Genomic DNA, 26,090 nt, shown 5'->3' on the forward strand with positions numbered 1-26,090 from the left:
ATGTGGTACATGTGCTTCAGTGTGGGGCAGGACCGAAGCCCTAGAAACTCTCAGGAGTCAAGCTCAACGTGGTCACCAGTCCAACTACTCTCCGAGACCGACGTTGCTAAACTTCACCTGATTTGTGATCTGTGCGCTGTGAACAGGACCACGTGCCACCACATCAACAGCCATATCTTGCCACCAATGCTGAATGCTCTTCCTTGCCCACTGAAGCAATGACAACAAAAAAAGCCTTTCTCCGTAACAGGTTTACATACATGTATAATTGGGCAATTCCCGCCAAGACTGTTGTCCCACTGAGCGAAAACAACCCTGAAAACATCTATTATGCATCTATTATATATAATAAGCTTGATACTAAAGCGACTGCAGCAAGTGTGACGACATTAGACAGTCCACTAAATCAAACAAGTCCCTGGAGACATACACCTACGTCACACGCTTGCGGCGCCATTATGCGTTCGTTTACCTATTTTTAGACCTAAAATCCACTGATTTCATCGCCAGATGCGAACAGATAACAGTTTTAGTCTTGGTTGATGCAGGAATACCACACAATCGGAATTAACTCAATAAATTTAATTGCTATCCAATCCCGTGAAACACCACACTTCGCTCATTCGGCTTCAATTAATTAAGCGGTTGTATGGAAAATATCGACCGAATGATATCCGAACTGTAGCTCGGCCACGCATGGCGAGGAGAACGGTGAAAGTGATTCCATGTCCGATACAAGCTTGGATTCGTGTTTTAGTAGCCACCTGTGGTTCTGAGGCGGATATTTAACAGCCGGCCACGCGTGTTTTTTCACTTCGGTGGGTATCAGTGTGGAAAAAGACTTATCACTACCATCGAGTATACCAGGTGAGTGATACCCTTCTGTAGTTATAAAATAAGGATTTTAAATAAAACGAAAGTTAGAAAGGATTGTTATCGGTGGATTATGTTGGAGTGTAACTGTATTTCATACAATTAGGTTTTTTACTTGACCTGACAAAACACAACACGTGATATCAAAAGTTTTGAACTTTCAGCGACGTGATTTCTTTCCTCGACAGAAATGAGGTATTTAATATTATTATCGTTATGTTATTAGTATAAAATTATTATTTTTGACACAGCACCATCAATTAAAAAATCTTTCATCGAAATCAAACGTCCACTTTTTCATTTCAAACATGTAGGGTACATAAAGCTTCAATAGATAAAAAAAGGACTTTATTTCAATTTAACATTGTGAGGAGGACAAAAGAATTGTGTCATGTCGAATAAAAAAAAGAAGTTGAATCACAAAACCAGTTTCTTCATCAGCCACCAGTTAATCCTCATGGGATTGAACAGAGAAATGTATTCGTTCTGATTGCCACGCCCACATCATTACATGTCATGGTATAACAACATCCTCACACATAAAATCGATTTTGAGCTCCAAACACCCATAAACACCGACATACCTAAATATTACACTAAAAGTATGTGTTTTTTAATGTTTTATTCAAAACAGAGACCCAATATTATTGTTAAAAATAATTACATTATTTTAATTGAATTTAAATATGTTTTAATTGAATATTTGTACATCCAAAGTGTATAGATACTGTTTGTCATATATATCGAGTAGGATACAGAATGACGTTCTACATGTGTACGTGAACTTTATACCAATACGAAAACAGTATAGGAGCGAAATTGGAACAAGGTTTGAACATCTATAATTGCATTCATGGGTAGTTTCTACATTTTACCTACGTAATTACATTCGTCACGCAAAGATAATGAGCAATCCTTACTGTTTTATATGCAAATGTGTTGTAATGCTCTCTCGTTAAGCGTGTATTGCTACAATTGCTTCCGCACGCATACTGTGCAATGTTAGTAGAACTGTTTTAGAGAGAACGTTCGAATATCCCACTTGAATACGTTATAACGGATTTGTTTTATTACTTGAAAGTAACTACTATTCAATAACTTACTTTGTATCAACAAGTGTCGGCTTACATGCGGAATTTGCATACACATGATATGATCATGGTGATGTCATTAAGTGTGTCTTATTCGTAACATTCGTATCTCCGATGCGTATCACATTACGTTCTATTTAATGTCATAAAAATAACATTGACGTAGTTCATTATGATATAAAACAATTCTCGGATTCAATTTCGAATTTCATTACACAACGTATTGACATAATTGGTGTGAATTGTGTATAATAAGCAGTAACGGCGGGATGTGTGTGTTAAATTTAAGACAGGGCGTTGTTTCTCTTCGTGGAGGCACGGGAGGCCATGTCGTCTGAGGCGTCGCTGTGCAGAGTTGCGTCCCTTGGGCATTGTTTCGAATTCCAGTTCGCCCGATTGTTTCTGGGTTGGTCTGTACGAGGGTTTCTCCAAAGTGTCACTCACTCACTCACTCACTCACTCACTCACTCACCCACCCTACCACTCACTCACCCACCCTACCACTCACACACTCACTCACTCACTCACTCACTCACCCTACCACTCACTCACTCACTCACTCACTCACTCACCCTACCACTCACTCACTCACTCACTCACTCACTCACTCACTCACTCACTCACTCACTCACTCACTCACTCACTCATTCACTCACTCACTCACTCACGTTGGTGTGTTTAGTGTTTGTTGTTACAAAAAAAGCGACAAAACCTTTTACTTGATACAAAAAATCTTTGTTAAAAGCAGAGTCCACTTAAGGATTCCGATTACATCATAATCATCAACATATTCATCGAATCTGCAGGTAGCCAAATGCCTCGTCATCTCGTCATCTCTTCGTGACGCGGATGAATGGATTAACGAGAATCCCACTGTCCCACAAAACAGCCAAATGAGCCATGACGATACGGTTTCGTGTGTACATTTATTCACGTTTCAGACAGCGCATGTTTCTATAACGTTGTATTTGCGTTGGTGTCACCTTAATAACGTTTAGGGATTGATCCAAAACGAAAGCTACATTTGGGTGTCCTCTTTGTGCAAAACCATCGCTATGCCTGCCATCATCGTGTCAAACAGAATTCGAAACGAAAGACACACAAAACAATTTCTGCTTTTAGGAGTTATTTTTGAGTGAGTGAGTTCATTAATCTATTATTGATCATGCGTTCCATGGTTTTGCAATCCTTTCATTGGTTGTGTTGCTTATTTCAGCCATAGACTACAATGTTTTTGTGACTACAGTGTAACTTCGAATTAACCGGAGTGTCGAGATAGGGTAATCATATCAGAAGTAGAACATCAGAGCCCATTCATTTCGATACTTAAGTGAATGATTGAGTGAATTCGGTTAAAAGTCGCTTTGAGAATTATATGAGATGTTATATCACGGCATGCCGGCTTGATGTTGGAGGCTTGAAGCTTGAAGTGATGCAAGTCTCAGAAGTTTACAATTTTGGCGAAACCTGCTAGAGAGGGTATGTACCGGTGCTGACAAACTAAGAATTGGGGATTCGAATCCACGCTCAAAGTCTTTATCCTCGACATGTCAGTGTTCGAGATATACAGCATGATTAACTTTCCAGTTTTCACTGTTGTATATGGATAATGAAGAATGCCAACATAAAATCTGAAAAATCATTCTTTATACAAAGCAGACGTTGCTATAACAACACACTTATACAAAACCTATTATCATTTCACGAAATATAATTATCATCGGAAGGCCCGTTTTGAGCTGCCTTCATCCCCGACACGTATTGTAACTTCAGCTTACCAAACAATACCGCACTGTCCAATTAGAAGCGCTGCAATTTGAAACCAAACTCTCTAAACAATCAGACTGAAGGTCCTTATTTGGCATTGTTCCTATGTCAATATGTCTTCCAAACTTGAGATTCATCGTTTGGACAAAACCGGTTTAGGCAGTGTCAAATTGCTCGCCAGGCCACTATATCAGTGTGTAAGTTTGAATAATAAATGCCCGAAGCAAGGGTCGTTGACAATAATAACGGTATTATCAGCAGAGATTGTTTTAGCATGTGATCATCCAAGTGTTTCCAGCTGTTAATCTGTCTAGTTTTGAGAGCAGTGCAAGCGGTTCCAGTACTTCAACGAAGTCCAGCTTAGTTACAGTGGAATACGTTTACCGATATCCTGTAATGAGGACACGATCGTTTCTGTGGAATACGATAGCTCCCACAACCAAATAAGTAGTCGTTGCTTTATAGGATTAACATACTGCATTTACTGTTTATTACACTAAAGGGGGTGAGGTGGGTGGGTGGGTGGGGGGGGGGGGGGCGGTCGGGTAGCCTAGTGGTTAAAGCGTTCTTTCGTCACGCCGAAGACCCAGGTTCGATTCCCGACATGGGTACAATGTGTGAAGCCCATTTCTGGTGTCCTCCGCCGTGATATTGCTGGAATATTGCTAAAAGCGGGGTAAAACCATACTCACTCACTCACTATTACACTAAGGTATTTCAGTGAAAGACATGATTATTGTATTGAGCTTTGCTACAAGAATCATACAAGTGTTTAAATTTTTGTCTTGTAGTTCACTTCTTGGTATGATGACATGATGCTATATTACGCTTCTTCAGGTGCACGTTTCGCCTTAGGCGCCACAATCTGCTGAGCGTTGTCTTTTGGACCTGCTAAAACCTATGATCGTGGGTTCGAATCCCGGTTCGTTTTTTGGTTTGTCAGTACCATGCACGTCCTCGTAGGTTTCACCATTCTTAAACATTTAACACATGTATCACTTCCGGCTTCCCTCCCACATTAAGATGACAGGCCGTGATGTCACTGGAAAGCTGTTAAAAGCGGCGTTGAATTCATTCACTCACAAATGCCAACTGTCACCGTATCCAAGGTTACATGTTTGTCTGATACACAAGCGCATTCTCCCTCAGATGCGGGTAGGGGCGCTGGGATAGCCTAGTGGTTAAAGCGTTCGCTCGTCACGGCGGAGGCCTGGGTTCGATTTCCCATTTCTGGTGTCTCCCGTCGTGATTTTGCAAAGAGCGGCGTAAAACCATACTCACTCACTCAGATACAGGTGTATAACTCTTCCGGTACTTAGTCATCCATCTGTTCATGTGTATGCATGTTTAACATATGCATGCATATGTATGTATGCATTCATATCCTTGTACATTCACTTGTGAATGTGTTCACATACAAATAAAAGCGACAAAAAATTCACCCCGTTAACTCTCCGAATAACTCCGTTTTTCGAAACCACATTTTTATAATTACAAGCCATTGTACGATACTTGCTAAATCATAATTAAGCATGTGACGCGTGAAGATCCGAGGTAGAATAGGTCTTCAGCAACCCATGCTTGCCGTAAAAGGTGACTATACTTGTCGTAAAACGCGACTAACGGGATCGGGTGGTCAGACTTAGTTAATACATGTCATCGTATCCCAATTGAGTGGATTGATGCTCATGATTGATGCTCACTGGATTGTCTGGTCCAGATTCGATTATTTAAAGACTGCCGTCATATAGGTGGAATATTGCTGAGTGCAGCGTTATACAACAAACAAACAAACAAACATAAACATGTGTTTATGAATCACTTTAAAATATTGATGAGACATGGTGTACAATAATGTGAGCGTATCCTTCCCCACCAGTGGCACCCGTCACAAACACATATAAAGGCAAGTCATTTGGGTATATATAACTTCCCACCACAAACAAATGGAAATATTGTTTCAAAACCATTTCATATTCGCACGAAATCTCTTGTTAAAGCAGTCCACGGTACGTCTACATAACAACACATACAAGTCACGTGTTCTAATGAGTGAGTGAGTGAGTGAATTAGGAGATAAACATACTGTGTTTTCAATGTAGATTTAACCCCGCTAAATTGAATTTGGAACCGAACGCGCAGCGTGAGGTTTCAAATGTTAAATTTAGCGCGGTTAAATCTACAGGTAACATAGCTCTACATTGAAAACACAGTATGTTTATCTCCATTCTACCATGACTAAATAAAACGCGAACTCTTTGGTGTTAGCAAATATACTGAGTGAAGCGGCATGGGTTGAGTTTAGTGTTTTGAGTGGGTTGTCGATCTGAATTACGGAATCACCGAACAAAATATGGTGCTGTATATACTCAAGCAGTTTGTTTACTCCGTAATACTTCACTCGAACATATGACAGGCATTAAAAGCATATAAGCACGGCAACTTGGTAAGCTAACATGAGGTGGCCATTCCTAAGAAAACAAAGCAAACTTTGCAAGTCTTTCGCTCTACATCTCACCACACTCCGTCGCAGTGGTGACTCAGCATAACACCACTGCCACAGGCTAATTTGCATATCACGTGACCGGACTTTTCTCTTGTTTGTAAACAAACGCGCTTTTTCAGAAATCAGTATAGAACGGACTAATGCAAGTATTTGGGGGTGCTTTACATATTGTTTTGCATAACTATATAGATATGCTACTATACAACTGCGACAGTGAGTTGCATGACAATATATATTTATGCATCAAAGTGACCGTGTCGCTAGCTCTCCGTTGAGCTTCGATGACAGCACGTGGAGCCGTACAACCAATGTAAACATAGGATAACTACGCAAAAACAAGTAGATATTTACGTATTTGCATACTTTCTCAATGAAAGTCAACCATTCTTTGACATTTGTTTATGAAAATGTGTAGACTTGTCAACATGAAACGGATGAAAAGCATATGCAATATCTTGAATGGACTGTGAAAGATGTGACGAATCGTCACATGGCACTGGCCTGTGGCAGAGGTACTATGCTAGCTGGCTGCCGGCCGCATGGAACTCTGGGTAGGAGAGTGACATCTCACGTCACCATTATGACGTCATATCGCTCATTGTGACGCAAAATATATGACGTCACAGTCGTATATAGAAAAGCGCCAAAATTTCAAGCTCTCTGTTGTCTCCAAAACGTAAATATATTCCCTTTGTTGATTTATGTCGTGTTTTTCTGCACGAAATGTATTGCCACACATCCTTTGAATAGTGTATTAACCGCATATGTGTATTTTGTAACCTGTAATTGTAGATATAGTTATTTAAATATGCCTACCGACAATGACTGAAAATAGTACTATTCTATGAATATTAGCTTCCGCGGTTATGCGGCCGTCAAACCAGCTGTTTCAATCAGAGGGGGTTTATTGTCATTTAATAGCCTCTGATTGACCAATCAGAATCGAGTAAATTCCAAATTCATGGTAGAATTTGGTTTAACGCCGCTTTTAACAGTATTCCAGTTATATCACGGCGTGTCAGCTTAATGTGGGAGGAAAGCCCGAAGTGATGCAGGTCTCAGACGTTTACCACTTCGGTGAAACCCACGAGCACGGGTATGGTACTGACAAACCTAGAAACATAATTGGGGTGAACCGGGATTCGAACCCACAATCATAGGTTTCTGGCGTGCCCAAGGGACGCAACTCTGCACAGCGAATCGCGGCGCCTTAGACGACTGGGCCACCCGTGCCCCCGTGTTCTAATGAACAATTACGGGAAAATGTGTTATCGAAAAAGCGAGCGTATCCTGCCGGTGGCACCCGTCACAAACACAAAACACACCACTCCTCAAACATCCTGCTTTTGAGACGCGTCAAGTACGGTACTCCATATTGCAATCCACTTTATATAGCTGACTCATTGATGATGAAAGTTACACAATGAACACAGGAAGCAGGAATGTTTTACCTGACACCGTGTTTGGTGTTATTTATCAAGTAAAGTGAGTGAGTGAGTGAGTATGGTTTTAACGCCCCTTTTAGCAATAGTCCAGCAATATCACGGCGGGGGACACCAGAAATGGGCTTCACACATTGTACCCATGTCGGGAATCGAACCCGGGTCTTTAGCGTGACGAGCGAACGCTTTAACCACTAGGCTACCCGACCGCCCCTATCAAGTAAAGAAACAAGGCAAAGTGATTTTCTTCTGTTGATTTATATTATTGTTTGAAATCTAGAATTTGCGAATCCATTTTACGATTCCGACCATATCATAAGCATATGTTTATGAATCAGTACAAAATGATACCATTTTGCACTACCTGTGGCACCCGTCACAAACACATGCAAAGGCAAGTCAATTGTTCGGGAACAATGCTACAAGGGATAAAAGGAAATTGCTTCGTCAAATTTGGACATATCCTCCACGTGTCTACCTTAAAACTTTAGAAAGCTTTTCTGAGATCTTGAGTGGTGTGACAATGATCAAACAACTTCTGTGGAAGAATTGTAAGACGCTCTTTGAAATCGTTAAAGAAAGAGCATTGTCGATTGTACCTTAGAAGTTGTGAAACCAAAGCCTGGAGGTGCTAGGACATTGCTCGACAAAAGATATTCGTCATTTTGATGCATGTGCAGCTTCTTTAGTTGTTGCATCCTTCGAGAGTTGTAGGTTGCTTTGATGATACTTCATTTGAAAACGTCAACTCCCGATATTCCCCCGTATATCACAAGATATTTTTGACGCTTATTTTGTGAGGTGAGGTGAGGTGAGGTGAGGTGAAATTGGGTTGAACGTCGCGTCCAAGAGTATTGCACTTATATAGCGACGTGCATGCACGTATGTGTTTGGCTGCTTGTACTCCGGACTGATGCCGATTTATAGACTAAGTGCTAGCTCACTGACATACCATGCCGCTGTCTAACATACTGACCGACCAGTCCTTGTTTTAGCCCCTTAATGGCGAGCGCCAGACAGGGTGACAACAAGTACCATCTCTTAGCGTCTTTGGTATGACGCGGCCGGGGACCTTTCGCTCTCCGGGCGGACGCTCTACCACTAGACCACAAGGCGGTCTCCCTATTTTGTAATGTGCGTGTGTGTGGCTGCTTGTACTAGTCCGGACTGATGCCGATATATAGTGCTAGCACACTGAGATACCATGCCGCAGTTTTTAACATGAATACCCTACTCAGACACAGTATACTGACTCCGAGCCAACCAGTCCTTGTTTATCCCCCTTATGCCGCGCTAGGCAGGGTAACCATCTTTTAACATGTTTTCGCATGAAGCGGCCGGGGATCGAACCCTGGACCTTCCGCTCTCCAGGCAGACGCTCTACCACTAGACCACGAAACGGTCGCTTATTTCGTGAACGTCTACGTGTAAAGTTTAATGTGAATGTTGGTGAATCCAGAAACTCGTACCAATGATCTAACATAACCAGGGCTAATCTTTAATTCAAACATCATACATAAGTTTTATTTTGTTTGTTGTTTAACGCCGCAATATTCCAGCTATATAACGGCGGTCTGGACTAGACAATCCAGTGATTGACATCATGAGCATCGATCAAAACAATTAGGATATGATGACATGCATCAACCAAGACAGCGAATCTGACCACCCGATGCCGTTAGTCGCCTCTTACGATAAGCATGGGTGGGTGAAGATCAATTCTACCCCGTATCTTCACGGGTCTATACATAAGTATCGAACTCTTTCTGTGAAGATTCTCCTTTTTAGGTATACCTTTTAATGAATGAATTCCACAGATAGGGGTACCGTCGACTTGTTCGCTGTTCCATGGGAAATATGGAGGTGCACGGCCACAAGTAACGTCACTCCTCCACACTCATGGGATCAGGACTACTTGACCCCATCGTGATGACCGCTTCCTGAAAAGCATACATTCCGAACAAGTCCACAAACATGGCCTCCTTTGACAGTAAACTTTTACACCAAATTGAGTCATGTGTTTCTCCCAACAAAATCAATGTATAAGTATTGAATATAAGCCTGATGAACCAAGCTCCTGCGTATCGACAATGGAAGTAATTAATAACGACATTCGTGTCGGCTGTTGGCTAATTCCTCCCAATTGACTTATTGACTCGGACAATTAAGCCCTTCTATTGTTTGCCAAGGTCACGACAACGGTCAAGCTTTTCGCAGATATATTTTATTGAATTAATGGTGCTCCTAGCTGTCGTCCCTATTCTAAGGATACATGCCCCTATCCATATCCCATCCCCGCGTCCCTCATATACAGAACTGGACCATAGTCATCAATCGATTCCCGATAACCTGTGACTGATCAGACAAATGAGGACCAATCGATGGAAGCGTACGTGTAGATCCCATCGACCATTGTTACTCTGGTGTAATTAATTAATATTTATATATTAATATAACGTACGCTCTTGTACTATTTCCTGTATATAGAAACAGTCGGAACTGTTATCCATACAGATGATCAAACAAATGCTGGGAAAATACTCATATATTTTTTCGTTCACAGAATACATTTCTGAAGGTGTACCAGAAGGTTGGGATTTTTCGAAACACTGGCTTGCTATTTTTGTTATTTGTAAAGCGTATTTATTTGTATCGCTGGAATATCCGTTTTACATCTTGTGTGATGTCAGTGGACATTAATGAGGGCAGTAAGGTTGGGATCCCCACTGCATAGAGTTCAATGTGCTTCTTGCATGGTAGTGAGTTTCTTTGTGCAGAAACTGCCATAAAAAAACATTCACCATTCGTAACTTTGAAGTTAATTGTATCACATAAAACATGAGTATCGTTTTTCCCCAACGTTAACTGCCCAATTATGCAATGGGGAACGCAGGTATTTGCTAAATACACAGCCACGGTGATTAGGGTGAAATATTTTATGCATAGCAGCTGAGAAGAGCCTATCGTTATAGGATTCCAAACACCCACTACTCAAACAGAGCAACTTTCCTTTTATCAAATTGTCATAAATAACAGGATTGTTTTTGTTCATTTCCACATCTGTCGAATAATTTACATACATGTTGACAGAAGGAATAAGAAAATAGCTATTTGATTGCCACCAAGACGGTTGTGAGAACGTACCATACCATATATGAGATTTACGTTGTAACACCTACGTTATCGACACATGTTAGCAATGTGTGTGCAAACATTATCCGATTTCCGTCCGGGGGTAGCACATGTTGCATAATCAATACTTATGGCAGTTGTACAACTGAGCAAAAATAAAGTGACTACTTGGTCACTGAATGACAGTTGTTGATATCGATTGCCTCTGTGGTTAATTGAGTCGTTTATTTATACAGTGGTATTGGAGATATCGGTAAACAAGCACGTGACGTTAAACTGGGGAAACTCATGTGGCGCACAGCTGACTAAAGTAAGGCTTGTTGTTATATTTTACAGAATATATGAATATATATTGCTGATATTGTGTTTAATATTCATTGTTTCGTCTTGAATGTCTCGCTTTCTCTGATTTTGTACCTCCTTTTTCACTAGCTGCTCCTCTCTCTCTCTCTCTCTGGTCCTCTCTCACTCGCTCTCTCTCTCTCTCTCTCTCTATCTCTCTCTCTCTCTCTCTCTCTCGCCGTCCCTCTCTCGCTATTTCTCAGTGTGGGTCTCTTTCCCTTTCCGTGATTCTCTGTGTGTATATCTGCTTGTCTCTTTCTCTCTGTAGATGCCTGTCTTTCTCTCTTTCTTTGCCTGTCTTTGTCAAATATATTTTTCTCACTTTCTCTCTGTCCCTCTCTTTGTCCCTCTCCCTCTTGATTATGAAGCTTTTGTATTTTGCATTTCCCTCTTGTGAACTTTTCATTTTTTGTGTCTTGGCTCTTGAATTTCCTCGTTCTAATTTTGTTCCCTCTCTGCTAATAAATGCTGTCGTTTATTCCTTTCATGCTCTCTCTCTTTCTCTCTCATATGCTCTCTCTCTCTCTCTCTCTCTAATATGCTCTCTCTCTCTCCCTCCCTCTCTTCTTGAGTCCATTTCTTCTCCTCTTCTCAGTGGAAACGTCTAAAAACTACGAGAGCACAAATGTTATTTCTTCATTCTTAAAATACTCTTAAACGCAGAAATAACAGGTTCCAGTTTAGGTAATCAGCTAGTGCGCCTACCACAGCATGTCTTTGCCGCTTCAGCGTTATGGAGTTTTCCACTTTAACACAAATCGTCTTTCAAGCAATTTCAAGCCCCTTTCTTCAAATATTTGGGTGTAGATTCTGGGACGTGTTTGTGTGCAAGGAGAGTGGACTTTGATTGGTGTCTGGCGTGATTTGTGGTTGGATTTCATTTGGAATTGGATTTGAAAATTGTCTGGACGAGCGTTCAAACACTTAGATGTCTGTCCAAGATCTTAGACGAATTCCAGCTGAGAGTAGGGTATATAAATGGTAACAACCGTTAACTGACTGCTTTAATTCTATTACTCGGTCGCTCATTCATAATTTATTAATGCAGTTTCGTATGTTTCATTTTACGTGTTTGACGCAATTTTGATACAAGAGTAGAGCAAATGGAATTCATGGAGTAATGAGGACTTCAACATTAATTTGTTCCAGTGGCTACAGTGGAATAGCTGACCGTCATATTTTTCCTTTGACGTAAATCACAGATGAACAACTTAGAAATAATTCAAGCAAGAAATCGAGATAATAGAACAAGCTATTCATTCAATAAGATCCTTCCTGATCGGAAACACTAACTCCTAGTTCGCCGACATAATTAAATAGATTGTCTTTACAATGGCTATTTACCATCGAGTGTAACAGAAACGGACAGCTGCTCTTGACGGTTGCCCTTGATAGTTGCCCTTGATGGTTGCCCTTGATTTGTTTGTTTGTTTGTTGTTTAACGCCGCACTCGGCAATATTCCAGCTATATGAGGGCGGGCTGTAAATAATTGAGTCTGGACCAGACAATCCAGTGATTGACATCATGAGCATCGATCAACGCAATTGGGATACGATGACATGCATCAACCAAGTCAGTGTGCCTGACCACCCGATCCCGTTAGTCGCCTCTTACGACAAGCATAGTCGCCTTTTACGGCAAGCATGGGTTGCTGAAGACCTGTTCTACCCCGGATCTTCACGGTCGTGTTTTCCCTTGATGCTCGCCGCCATGTGCCATGGTGTCTTCGTGTGGTCAGATACAGGGATACAATGTGACATTTAAACGTGCAAAGTCAACTCGTCGTGTGGCGGAGTGCATTTATAACATACGTAGTCAGGGTCATGGTATGTTGATGTGGCTTTATAACATACGTAGTCAACTCATGGTATATAGATGTGCATTTATAACATACGTAGTCAAGTCATGGTATGTTAATGTGCAGTTATAACATACATAGTCAACTCATAGTATGTCGATCTGGCTTCATAACATACATAGTCAATTCATGGTATGTTGATGTGGCTTTATAACATACGTAGTCAACTCATGGTATGTCGATGTGCATTTATAGCATACGTAGTCAAGTCATGGTATGTTGATGTGCAGTTATAACATACGTAGTCAACTCAGGGTATGTCGATGTGCATTTATAACATACATAGTCAACTCATGGTATGTAGAAGTGCAGTTATAACATACGTAGTCAACTCATGGTATGTCGAAATGGTTTTATAACATGCGTAGTCAAGTCATGGTATGTCGATGTGGCTTTATAACATACGTAGTCAACTCATGGTATGTAGATGTGCAGTTATAACATGCGTAGTCAACTTATGGTATGTCGATGTGGCTTTATAACATGCGTAATCAACTCATGGTATGTCGATATGGTTTTATAACATGCGTAGTCAACTCATAGTATGTCGATGTGGCTTTATAACATGCGTTATCAACTCATGGTATGTCGATGTGGCTTTATTACACGCGAAGTCAACTTATGGTATGTCGATGTGGCTTTATAACATGCGAAGTCACCTCATGGTATGTCGATATGGCTTTATAACATGCGTAGTCAACTCATAGTATGTCGATGTGGCTTTATAACATGCGTTATCAACTCATGGTATGTCGATGTGGCTTTATTACACGCGAAGTCAACTTATGGTATGTCGATATGGCTTTATAACATGCGAAGTCAACTCATGATATGTCGATGTGGCTTTATAACATGCGAAGTCAACTTATGGTATGTCGATATTGCTTTATAACATGCGAAGTCAACGTCGATGTGCAGTTATAACATGCGTAGTCAAGTCATGGTATGTCGATGTGACTGTTAAACATCCGTACGGTCAATTCATGGTTTAGTCGAAGTGTCATTAAAGCATGCTTTCCATAACTCGGGGTATGTTGAAATAACATTTTCAAAAAATACTTGCAGTCAGTTCTGGGTATGTTGTTGAGCCATTATGACATTCGTTCTATGAACTCTTGATTTGTTGAATAGCAGTCATGGATGCACTCAATTCAAGCAAGTGACATTCAAAGAGGTAGTACACTTGTCGAGATATGTCGGAATATCATTCAATTATGCTTGCGGTCAACTCGAGCAAACATGCAAGCAATACGCTCTGGATGTGTCGAAATTAAATTAAAACACGTACAGTTATATTCTAAATTAGCAAAATACGAATTAGACACTTGACGGATTTAAAAGTACTTTCGTGTATATTATTTAGTTTAAAAGGAGCACACAAATTAAACTCACATTATTCCAAGGTGATGTTTTGAATGTTTAAAAATGTGAAATACAGTTAATGAACATTCTTGATGTCATGTGACCTGACGTCATAGGCGACAATGCAATCGGCTTTGTAATGGCATCAGTGAACGTTTTCTTGGTGTGAGAGGAAAACCTGGTCACATACCAGTATACCTAGATTCCCGCTGCAATGGCTATTTCCAGAAGCTATTAATGCTACTGCTACTGTTATGCTACTGCTATCTGAACATGTTTAGCTTGTGCTACTGCCACTGTTATGCTACTGCTGTTTGAACAAGTTTAGCTCGTGCTACTGCTACTGTTATGCTACTGCTATTTGAACATGTTTAGCTCGTGCTACTGCTACTGTTATGCTACTGCTATTTGAACATGTTTAGCTTGTGCTACTGCCACTAATATGCTACTGCTATTTGAAAATGTTTAGCTCGTGCTACAGTAATAACTGCTACTGTTATGCTACTGCTATTTGAACATGTTTAGCTCGTGCTACTGCTAGTGTTATGCTACTGCTATTTGAACATGTTTAGCTCGTGCTACTGCTACTGTTATGCTACTGCTATTTGAACATGTTTAGATCGTGCTACTGCTACTGATATGCTAGTGCTATTTGAACATGTTTAGCTCGTGCTACTGCTACTGTTATGCTACTGCTATTTGAACATGTTTAGCTCGTGCTACTGCTAGTGTTATGCTACTGCTATTTGAACATGTTTAGCTCGTGCTACTGCTACTGTTATGCTACTGCTATTTGAACATGTTTAGCTCGTGCTACTGCTACTGTTATGCTACTGCTATTTGAACATGTTTAGCTCGTGCTACTGCTACTGTTATGCTACTGCTATTTGAACATGTTTAGCTCGTGCTACTGCTACTGTTATGCTACTGCTATTTGAACATGTTTAGCTCGTGCTACTGCTACTGTTATGCTACTGCTATTTGAACATGTTTAGATCGTGCTACTGCTACTGTTATGCTACTGCTATTTGAACATGTTTAGATCGTGCTACTGCTACTGATATGCTACTGCTATTTGAACATGTTTAGCTCGTGCTACTGCTACTGTTATGCTACTGCTATTTGAACATGTTTAGCTCATGCTACTGCTAGTGTTATGCTACTGCTATTTGAACATGTTTAGCTCGTGCTACTGCTACTGTTATGCTACTGCTATTTGAACATGTTTAGCTCGTGCTACTGCTACTGTTATGCTACTGCTATTTGAACATGTTTAGATCGTGCTACTGCTACTGTTATGCTAGTGCTATTTGAACATGTTTAGCTCGTGCTACTCCTACTGTTATGCTACTGCTATTTCAACACGTTTAGCCCGTGATACTGCTACTGTTCATGCTACTGCTATGCTTCTGCTACTGCCAGAGTAAACATGACAAATAGAACTGTTTCTTTTGTATATACGTCACCTATAAATCCCCTGAAAAGTTGATTATGTCGGATTGAAAGCTTACAGGCCTGTTAACAACATCTCCAAAAACAGAAAAAATAGAAAGATATAAGGTCGGAGTCGGTTTTTCTCAGTAATTTGACGGAGTGGAAAAACTAGTTAGCCGAATGCGTCAGTTCTGTCTCGATATTCCTTTAGGAAAACACTAGTTACTTAAAGGAGTCTATTCTCCATTAGTGTTGTCAATAAGGTAAAGATGGCGGCTAACGTAGACAGTTCTGTCTCTGTAGAAAGTGAGAGAACGTGGTAAGTTAAATACAAAATGTCAATGACAGAGAATAACCAGTCTCGATTATCCAACGAAATTGATTCTATTGGGCGTAAAATGAAAAAATTGTATGAACGGGTCACTGAAAATCAGTGGTGTCAACAGGTATTCGCGAAAAGGGTAAGCGTGTCCTGCCCTGCCGATAGCATCCGTTCATCACACAATTTGCATAAAAGTGTATGTGTTTCTTGCCTGACACGGCAGTATTCCTCCCATGCGACTGCGGCATGTCAACAATCCAGACTATCAAGGGATGGACCAGAAATGCAGTCACACGATAGCGCATTTACTGATTTTATTGAAACCAAAAGCCACATGTTTGAAGTTTAAAAAAATGTAAGGTTTGTCCAAACATCGGGGGGAAAATGCTGACTAAAGGTGTCACGTTTGTCTCAATATTCTAATAGGACACACTAGTAAGTTAAAGGAGTCTACTCTGCTGTCTCAATATTCTAACAGGACACACTAGTAAGTTAAAGGAGTCTGTTCTGTCTCAATATTCTAATAGGACACACTAGTAAGTTAAAGGAGTCTACTCTGCTGTCTCAATATTCTAACAGGACACACTAGTAAGTTAAAGGAGTCTGTTCTGTCTCAATATTCTAATAGGACACACTAGTTAGTTAAAGGAGTCTGTTCCGTCTCAATATTCTAATAGGACACACTAGTTAGTTAAAGGAGTCTGTTCTGTCTCAATATTCTAACAGGACACACCAGTTAGTTAAAGAAGTCTGTTCTGTCTCAATATTCTAACAGGACACACCAGTTAGTTAAAGGAGTCTGTTCTGTCTCAATATTCTAACAGGACACACCAGTTAGTTAAAGAAGTCTGTTCTGTCTCAATATTCTAACAGGACACACCAGTTAGTTAAAGGAGTCTGTTCTGTCTCAATATTCTAACAGGACACACCAGTTAGTTAAAGGAGTCTGTTCTGTCTCAATATTCTAATAGGACACACTAGTCAGTTACAGGAATCTGTTCCGTCTCAAGATTCTAATAGGACACACTAGTAAGTTAAAGGAGTCTGTTCCGTCTCAATATTCTAACAGGACACACCAGTTAGTTAAAGGAGTCTGTTCCGTCTTAATATTCTAACAGGACACACTAGTAAGTTAAAGGAGTCTGTTCTGTCTCAATATTCTAACAGGACACACCAGTTAGTTAAAGGAGTCTGTTCCGTCTCAATATTCTAATAGGACACACTAGTAAGTTAAAGGAGTCTGTTCTGTCTCAATATTCTAACAGGACACACTAGTTAGTTAAAGGAGTCAGTTCCGTCTCAATATTCTAACAGGACACACTAGTTAGTTAAAGGATTCTTCTCTGTCTCAATATTCTAATAGGACACACTAGTTAGTTAAAAGGAGTCTGTTCCGTCTCAATATTCTAAAAGGACACACTAGTTAGTTAAAGGAGTCTGTTCCGTCTCAATATTCTAATAGGACACACTAGTTGGTTAAAGGAACCTGTTCCGTCTCAAGATTCTAATAGGACACACCAGTTAGTTAAAGGAGTCTGTTCTGCCTCAATAATCTCAAAGGGACATTAAAGGAGCCTGTTCTATCCTACCCTCCTCAAAAGGAAGGTGTTGATTAACACGCTGAGTTCTGTTCAGGAAACTAACGTTGACGAAATTATTTTTGCCTGATGAGAAAAGTGATGGATGAAAAACATCTGAGGGTATATTCATGCCCATCCGAATAGTACAAAAGACATGATAAATATATGATTTAAGAAACTAAAATGAAACCAGTGCTTGGCCTACCAATAGGATACATACCGTCTCTGTGCCATATGATAACAATTGACGATTTTGGAATAGCACTACACCTAATGCTGACACACTAAATCTCAGGATTTCGCCATAAATCTGGCCACGGTTGAGCGTAGAGCTTTATCAAAACTGACAAGCAGCACGTGGTATTATTTTACCTACACCGACGCTTCCATCCATCGAGAGAAATCTATTGGACTTGGCACACACCGCCGATGTGCTTTGCAGGGGGATGTTTTATGGATGAAGCAGCTGACACAGCTCCCGTGCTCCTCCCACAGACTAAGGATGACAAGCGAGTCCTCATACAAGTATATTTAATACATAAGCCCATGCTAAATGGTTTCAAATGGTAATCTTTATTGCTACTTTGTCCATTATATTTAACCATGATGGAAAAGTGGCCGCGGAAGACTATGTCCTCCCTGTATTACCAAGGTTTAGCAGTGTTTATATGCTGCATGTTTTCTGTCTGGTTTGATAAAGTAAAACCTCCTATCTGCTCCAGTATTAGCTTGATCAAAGGGTACATTTAACACTCAACGCATAAATCATGTCTGATGCAAGGTCTGAATTTCATCTTCAGCATGTGTTACATATGGTTTGATTCTCATTTCATTCTTCCCATTTCAGTTCCATCCTCGAAGACTGTAAGGTTAAATATCAATATATCCGGGTTTGGAAGTTAGAAATCTCATAAATCATAAGTAGTCGATGATATTTTGTTGTACTGGAATAATATCGTGTGCGTGTTTACATTGTAGAGAGTAATCAGACACATGTCTATCGAGATAAGGCGATCAATACGGATAACGCATGTCTTGTAAAATTACTTCTATGTAACAGCAACGCATGGAATCATGCCATGTCATAACAGTTTGACCTGATAAGCTCCCAACTTATTATAAGCACTCCACACTACACACAACCGCCTCCGTGGTCTATTGGTAGAGCGTCCGCCCGGAGAGCGAAAGGTCCGGGGTTAAGCCCCCGGCCGCGTCATACCAAAAGACGTTAAAAGATGATACTTGTTGTTACCCTGTCTGGCGCTCGGCATTAAGGGGCTAAAACAAGGACTGGTCGGCTCGGAGTCAGAATACTGTGTCTGAGTGGGGTATTCATGTTAAACTGCGGCATGGTATCTCAGTGGGCTAGCATTATAAAACGGCATCAGTCCGGACTAGTACAAGCAGCCACACAAACACACACACGTACATGCACGTCGCTATATAAGTGCAATAATCTTGGACGCGACGTTAAACACCATTTCACCTCACCTCACCTCACCTCACCTCACCTCACCTCACCTCACCTCACCTCACCTCACCTCACCTCACCTCACCTCACCTCACCTCACCTCACCTCACCTCACCTCACCTCACCTCACCTCACCTCACATGCCTTGTGGAAGCCCATTCGCCCTATAACAGAGTCCAGCATAAAATAATGTATCACAGTACGATTTCGATATTACTTCCATGGCATGATACAAGCTTCCAGTGTCAAGGTGCCACTTTCCTGTACACGAGTTAAATAGTATCGCAATAACATCGCCGGCGTTGTTGGAGTGATTTATGAACACGAACAGACAGGGTCGTTTCTATTATGAAATGAAACACGAGAGGCTGCCAGCTACAAGATGAGGGCAACACACAAAACTCATTGTGAACTTGAAGGGGGTAGGATTTATATCTGTCATCACGAACTCTGCCTTTGATGTCAGAAACTGGAATTATCTACGTTTGTTTGACAAGATAAATGATTTTTGTTTGAAGCGTATTGTTCACCATAATGGCATTCTTATCTGATCTTGTTAGGCTTGTTCTGCAGGTCTACGTGTGATTGTTTCGCGGGGGTACGGGGCACCTCATTACCAGGATATTTTAGCTGCGATCATGACCAATGATCGTTAAAAGCGCTGTTAACCATTTCGATGCTTAGTTATTTTTTTAATGCACCTTTTTATAAAAGCGACAAACTTGTTTGATAATCACAAGTGGTATTTGTTAAAAGCAGACTATTGTACGATTTCGACTGTAGCATAAACATGTGTTTATGAATCACTATGAAATAGTGATGATGCTATGGCCAGGTGTTCCCCAAAACGTGTGCGTATCCTGCCCCACCGGCGGCAATCATGCAAGGGAAAGTCAGTTGTTCAGTTGAAGAAACACAGGAAGACATGGTAGAAGTGAAAAAATGAATTGCATCGAATATGACATTTGTCATGCGTCAAATTTGCAAATGTTTTACATTTTTCTGTCCTGTAAGTTCTGAAATGTGAACCGTATGCAAGAATTCTGGCCTCTTGGCGCTGGATCCATATACAGTATATATATGTACGTCTATATATAGAATGTTACATATCTCATCTTACAGTGTCAAATAATGTCAAATATATGACTGTTTTAAAAAACGGCAGTGTCAAGTGTTCGACACTTATTAACGTACGTTGTTTTATTAAACATCGTTATGTAAGCTGTGAGGGAACAAAATATGTGCCATCTGAGCAACACAATGATCCATCAAATGGATGTGTATAAATGCTGTATGTATATCGGTACACTTATAAACGTTATACGAAAGACAACTTGCCATAACTGACGAAAATCGATTTTCCGCGATGACGTCAAATGACGCCGAGGGGTATACATACGCACACAGAATAAAGGGAGAACTCCGCTATTCTTAGAACTAGGCTATTTTAACTCGCGACTGGACCGCGACAATATATTTTCGTATTGATTTGTTCACGAGAATCCAGCCTTTTCCAACATGTGGGTACTGAAATATTATATATTTAGATATTCATAAATCATAAGAAATGCTCTACTCTACTACATACAAAATAAGTACAGTAAACTACGGTTATAACGAACTCGAGGGGACTACTAATTGTAGTTCGTTATAACCGTAATTCGGTATAAGCATATGTACAGCATAACTACAGCATATAGTCGGGACTAAAAAGTTAGTTCGTTATATCTGTTAGTTCGTTATAACCGTGTTCGTTATAACCGTAGTTTACTGTAATAGCGAAATGGATTTCCCTATCCAACGTGTACATTTGGCAAATGATTCCCGCATTTGCCTGGTTGTGGAAGTGTAATTTGAAATTTGGCTCGCCATTAATAATGAAGTACAAGGCTTGTCATCAACTGTAATGAATTACAGACAATTTGAAAAGTCATATTTTGTTATACGAAGTTATATTGATTAACATATATCTCAAAACACAATTTGAAGCCGTTTTGACACAACATAAAACTACTGTACTGCTTTTACCCATGTAAATACTTCTTTCAGTGGCATTTAGAAGTTGGTGCGATGAAGTAAGACGAGTTCTATGGATGAACAACTTCTTTATTACAATTAGTGCGACGTTTCGGTGTAGATCCTAACACCTTTATCAAGATGACTTGCTTGATAAAGGTGTTAGGATCTACACCGAAACGTCGCACTAATTGTAATATAGAAGTTGTTCATCCATAGAACTCGTCTTATTCATGTAAATACTGTCTTGAAACTATAAAAAATGAGATTTGTTGTTATTTTTCTTAAGTTTCTAAAACTCTCACCTGTTAGGCATCAATATTCTTATGTTTAGAGTTCCTAACAGTTCCATGTTTTCAAAACTGTGAAGTTTAGTAAATTATAAAGTGTGTGTGATGTAGTTTGTGTTGTTTCGGACTTCAAGTGAGTGTTGAGAAGAAAGAAGATATGTCCCTGTGGCATCCATGGGATTACCCCCAAACTGGTAATTTTTGTATGACAGGTACATTATTACAGTTCCATTGTTTTACGGAGGTACGGGGGCCTTTTACCCAGAATTTCGAGTTCTTGAGTTAAAGCGACAAAACCCTTTGCACATCCAATAGATATCTCTTATACTATATCATGACCATGAATCACTATCAAATAGTGATGATACCGGGTGTTTGCGTAAAGGTCACTATGGCCTGCCCAACCGATGGCGACCGTCACAAATACATGAAAAGGCACGTCAATTGTTCACCTGAACAAATACGGGAACATGTGGTGCAAGTCAAAAAAGGGAACTACATCGGACATTATTTTTGTCACTGATGCGTCAAATTTGGAAATGTCCTCCACATGTCTACCATAATACTTTTTGAAAGCTTTACTGAGACTTTGAATGTTGTAACAGTGAACAAACAACTTCTGAGAGAGAATATGTGACGCTCTTTGAACGATTATAAACCTTGGTCCCGAAAAGGACGTTAAAGCCTCTCACTCTATTCTCTTTGTAATTTTGCATAATTTGGGCTTCATTTTGTATATTTGTTTGTTGTTTAACGCATACTCAGCACTATTCTCGTCACATGGCGGCGGTTTGCAAATGATCGAGTCTGTACCAGACAATCCAGTGACTGACATCATAAGCCTGGTCACTAACGACAAGGATGGGTATATGCTTACCTGGAATTCTATTTCTTTTCTCAGGTACACATCAAACAAAATTTAATCATGTCATCATCTTCATATAGATGTTGCATGTCATCGCATCCCATTACATGTGAAGATCCGGGGTAGAGTAGTTCTTCAGCAATCCATGCTTGCCGTAAAAGGCGACTATGCTTGTAAGAGGTGACTAACGGGATCGGGTGGACAGGCTCGCTGACATGGTTGAAGCATGTCATCGTGTCCCAATTGCATAGATTGATGTTCATGATGCCAATCACTTGATTGTCTGGTCGAGACGCGATTATTTACAGACTGCCGTCATATAAATTGTTTGATAGGCATTACTTAGAAGTTGACGGATGACAAGGCAGATACAATTTTATAGATAACAACTTCTTAATACTGTAAATAAACGACGTTTCGGTATAGATCCTTATACCGTTGTCAAGCAAGACTGAACTGTTGTTACGTTTACCATCTGACTGCTTCTTATGTAGATCGGGTCACACAGATGGAAGAGAGTTAACTAAAACGTCGTAAAACGCTCCTTCTTTGAGGTAGAATAGCAGGAGAAAGTACCAAGGGATGTGTTTCGTATTGTTATGATCACCTAAGCCAGTCTGAGCGTCTTTCTGAAAACAGCTCCCTCGAGTTTCCAGAAACGCTCCTTGTGCGTGTTCTACAGACGAGTAATTGTTACTTCTAATTCAAGTGACTGACTGTATGACGTTGACAAAGGTGTTCGTTCGATTGGCAAGTATGTGAATCAGTAATTAAGTTAAATCTCGACCTGAGACAGGAAACATAGATATATTGATCTCCTGGACAGCAGAGGGGAAAATACCTTACAACAGGAACCACATGATATTGGGACACAACGTTTACTTACTATTTATTACATAACTCTACTAGTTTACTTCTATATCACATTACTCCACAATGTTTACTTACTACTTATTACATTACTCTACTAGTTTACTTCTATATCACATTACTCCACAATGTTAACTTACTACTTATTACATTACTCTACTAGTTTACTTCTATATCACTTTACTCCACAATGTTTACTTACTACTTATTACATTACTCTCCTAGTTTACTTCTATATCACATTACTCCACAATGTTTACTTACTACTTATTATATTACTCTCCTAGTTTACTTCTATATCACATTACTCCACAATGTTTACTTACTACTTATTACATTACTCTACTAGTTTACTTCTACATCACATTACTCCACAATGTTTACTTACTACTTATTACATTACTCTACTAGTTTACTTCTATATCACATTACTCCACAATGTTTACTTACTACTTATTACATTACTCTACTAGTTTACTTCTACATCACATTACTCCACAATGTTTACTTACTACTTATTACATTACTCTACTAGTTTACTTCTATATCACATTACTCCACAATGTTTACTTACTACTTATTACATTACTCTACTAGTTTACTTCTACATCACATTACTCCACAATGTTTACTTACTACTTATTACATTACTCTACTAGTTTACTTCTATATCACATTACTCCACAATGTTAACTTACTACTTATTACATTACTCTACTAGTTTACTTCTATATCACTTTACTCCACAATGTTTACTTACTACTTATTACATTACTCTCCTAGTTTACTTCTATATCACATTACTCCACAATGTTTACTTACTACTTATTACATTACTCTACTAGTTTACTTCTACATCACATTGCTTCACAACGTTTACTTACTTCCACATCACATTACTCCACAATGTTTACTTACTACTTATTACATTACTCTACTAGTTTACTTCTACATCACATTACTCCACAACGTTTACTTAATACTTATAACATTACTCAACTAGTTTACTTCTATATCACATTACTCCACAATGTTTACTTACTACTTGTTACATTACTCTACTAGTTTACTTCTACATCACATTACTCCACAATGTTTACTTACTACTTATTACATTACTCTCCTAGTTTACTTCTATATCACATTACTCCACAATGTTTACTTACTACTTATTACATTACTCTACTAGTTTACTTCTATATCACATTACTCCACAAAGTTGACTTACTTCTGCATCACATTACTCCACAACGTTGACTTTTTTCTATATCACATTACTTCATAACGTTGACTTACTTCTACATCACATTACTCCACAATGTTTACTTACTTCTACATCACATTACCTCACAACGTTGACTTATTTCTACATCACATTACCCCACAACGTTAACTTACTTCCACATCACATTAGTCCACAACGTTAACTTACTTCCACATCACATTACTCCACAACGTTTACTTACTTCCACATCACATTACTCCACAACGTTTACTTACTTCTACATCACAATACTCCATAACGTTTAATTACTTCTACATCACATTACCCCACAACGTTTACTTACTTCTACATCACATTACTCCATAATGTTTACTTACTTCTACATCACATTACTCCACAACATTGAATTACTTCTACATCACATTACTCTACTAGGTTTACCTACTTCTACATCACAATACTGCACAACGCTTACTTCCTTCTATAAAACATTACGTTTGATGGTGGCTTGAATGAAACAAATAAGAAACGTTACGATAGTTGAAAGAGGTTCGGCGACGTTTTAGTCTACTAACGTTTTGATAACGTTCGTCATTGTTTGGTCAAATCCAATTTGCGATACTTCAATACGTTCGAATCTTTCTGTTGCCTGGCAATGTATAAACAGGATCCGTTCGTTCGTCAGGTTTTGATTCCGGAACAAAACTCAATATTATTTATGAAACTGTGTATACACATTGGGCATGCACTGAACTGGTGCCTTCATCTATTCAGGGCTTAGGTACAAATGTGGGTAGGAATGAACTTCGTTTCTGGAGTATAACTTAGTCAACAGTGAAGCATCAGGTATGCCCTTAACTGGTTTCTGACGTTTATAGACTTTGCTTGAAAGAAACATTTTGGGCTTCGTTTCAAATGGGGGTATCATTTTGCGGAGCACAAACCATTCCATATTACTTGATGAAACTTTGTAATCACATCCGATATCATACATCACACAACCCGGAATTCTGGGTTAAATTGGTCTTCAGTAACTTATTGTTGTTTTGAGAGGATCGGATGGTCAGGCTCCGTGACGTGGTTGATTACATGACTTCGTACCCTCACAGAGTGGGACGTTGCTTTATAATGCAGTGTTTATTAAAAACCCATCAAACAAAGGATCATTCTTCAGTTCAGGACATGTTGATTTGTATTTAATGGAATTATCGTTTGTAGTAATCATACTGAAAAGTATCTTTACTAATTCAGGTCCATGGAAGCTATTGACGTCATTTAAAGGACATAGACATACTTTTTAAAATTATTTTATGCACATATTTTAAAGGGAGGGAGATATGAATGACTTTGTCTTCTTGTTCAAGATGCAAATGTTCACAGAATGTTTCTTTTACATGGGAGGGGGGGGGGGGGGGGGGTAGGGGGGGGGGGGGTGTTGGTGAAATGGGGTTTAACTTCGCGTTCAATATTGTTGTACTTATATAGCGACGTGCATGTACGTGTGTGTGTCTGCTTGAACTAGTCCGGACAAATGCTGATTTTATAGAGTTAGCCCACTGAAATATACATATGTACCATGCCTCAGTTTAACAAAAACACACCACTCAGACAATGTATACTGCCTCCCAGCAGACCAGATCTTG

General features: G+C 39.7%; 1 protein-coding gene across 2 annotated transcripts in view; it reads left to right on the forward strand.

The window, feature by feature from the left end:
- The first annotated feature begins 783 nt into the window (after positions 1 to 783).
- LOC124148703 (5-hydroxytryptamine receptor-like) overlaps positions 784 to 26,090 on the forward strand; it is a 205,527-nt gene continuing 180,220 nt past the window's right edge. The window contains exon 1 of one of the 2 annotated variants that reach the window (XM_046519945.2): positions 784 to 867. The gene's annotated coding sequence lies outside the window, so the exon portion shown is untranslated. Of the gene's footprint in view, positions 868 to 11,055; positions 11,122 to 26,090 lie in introns of those variants that run through there. The other variant, XM_046519944.2, reaches the window with a different exon arrangement.

This window comes from Haliotis rufescens, unplaced genomic scaffold (assembly GCF_023055435.1).
Source record: "Haliotis rufescens isolate VD_foot unplaced genomic scaffold, xgHalRufe1.0.p SCAF_69, whole genome shotgun sequence".
Classification (NCBI taxonomy): Eukaryota; Metazoa; Mollusca; class Gastropoda; order Lepetellida; family Haliotidae; genus Haliotis; species Haliotis rufescens.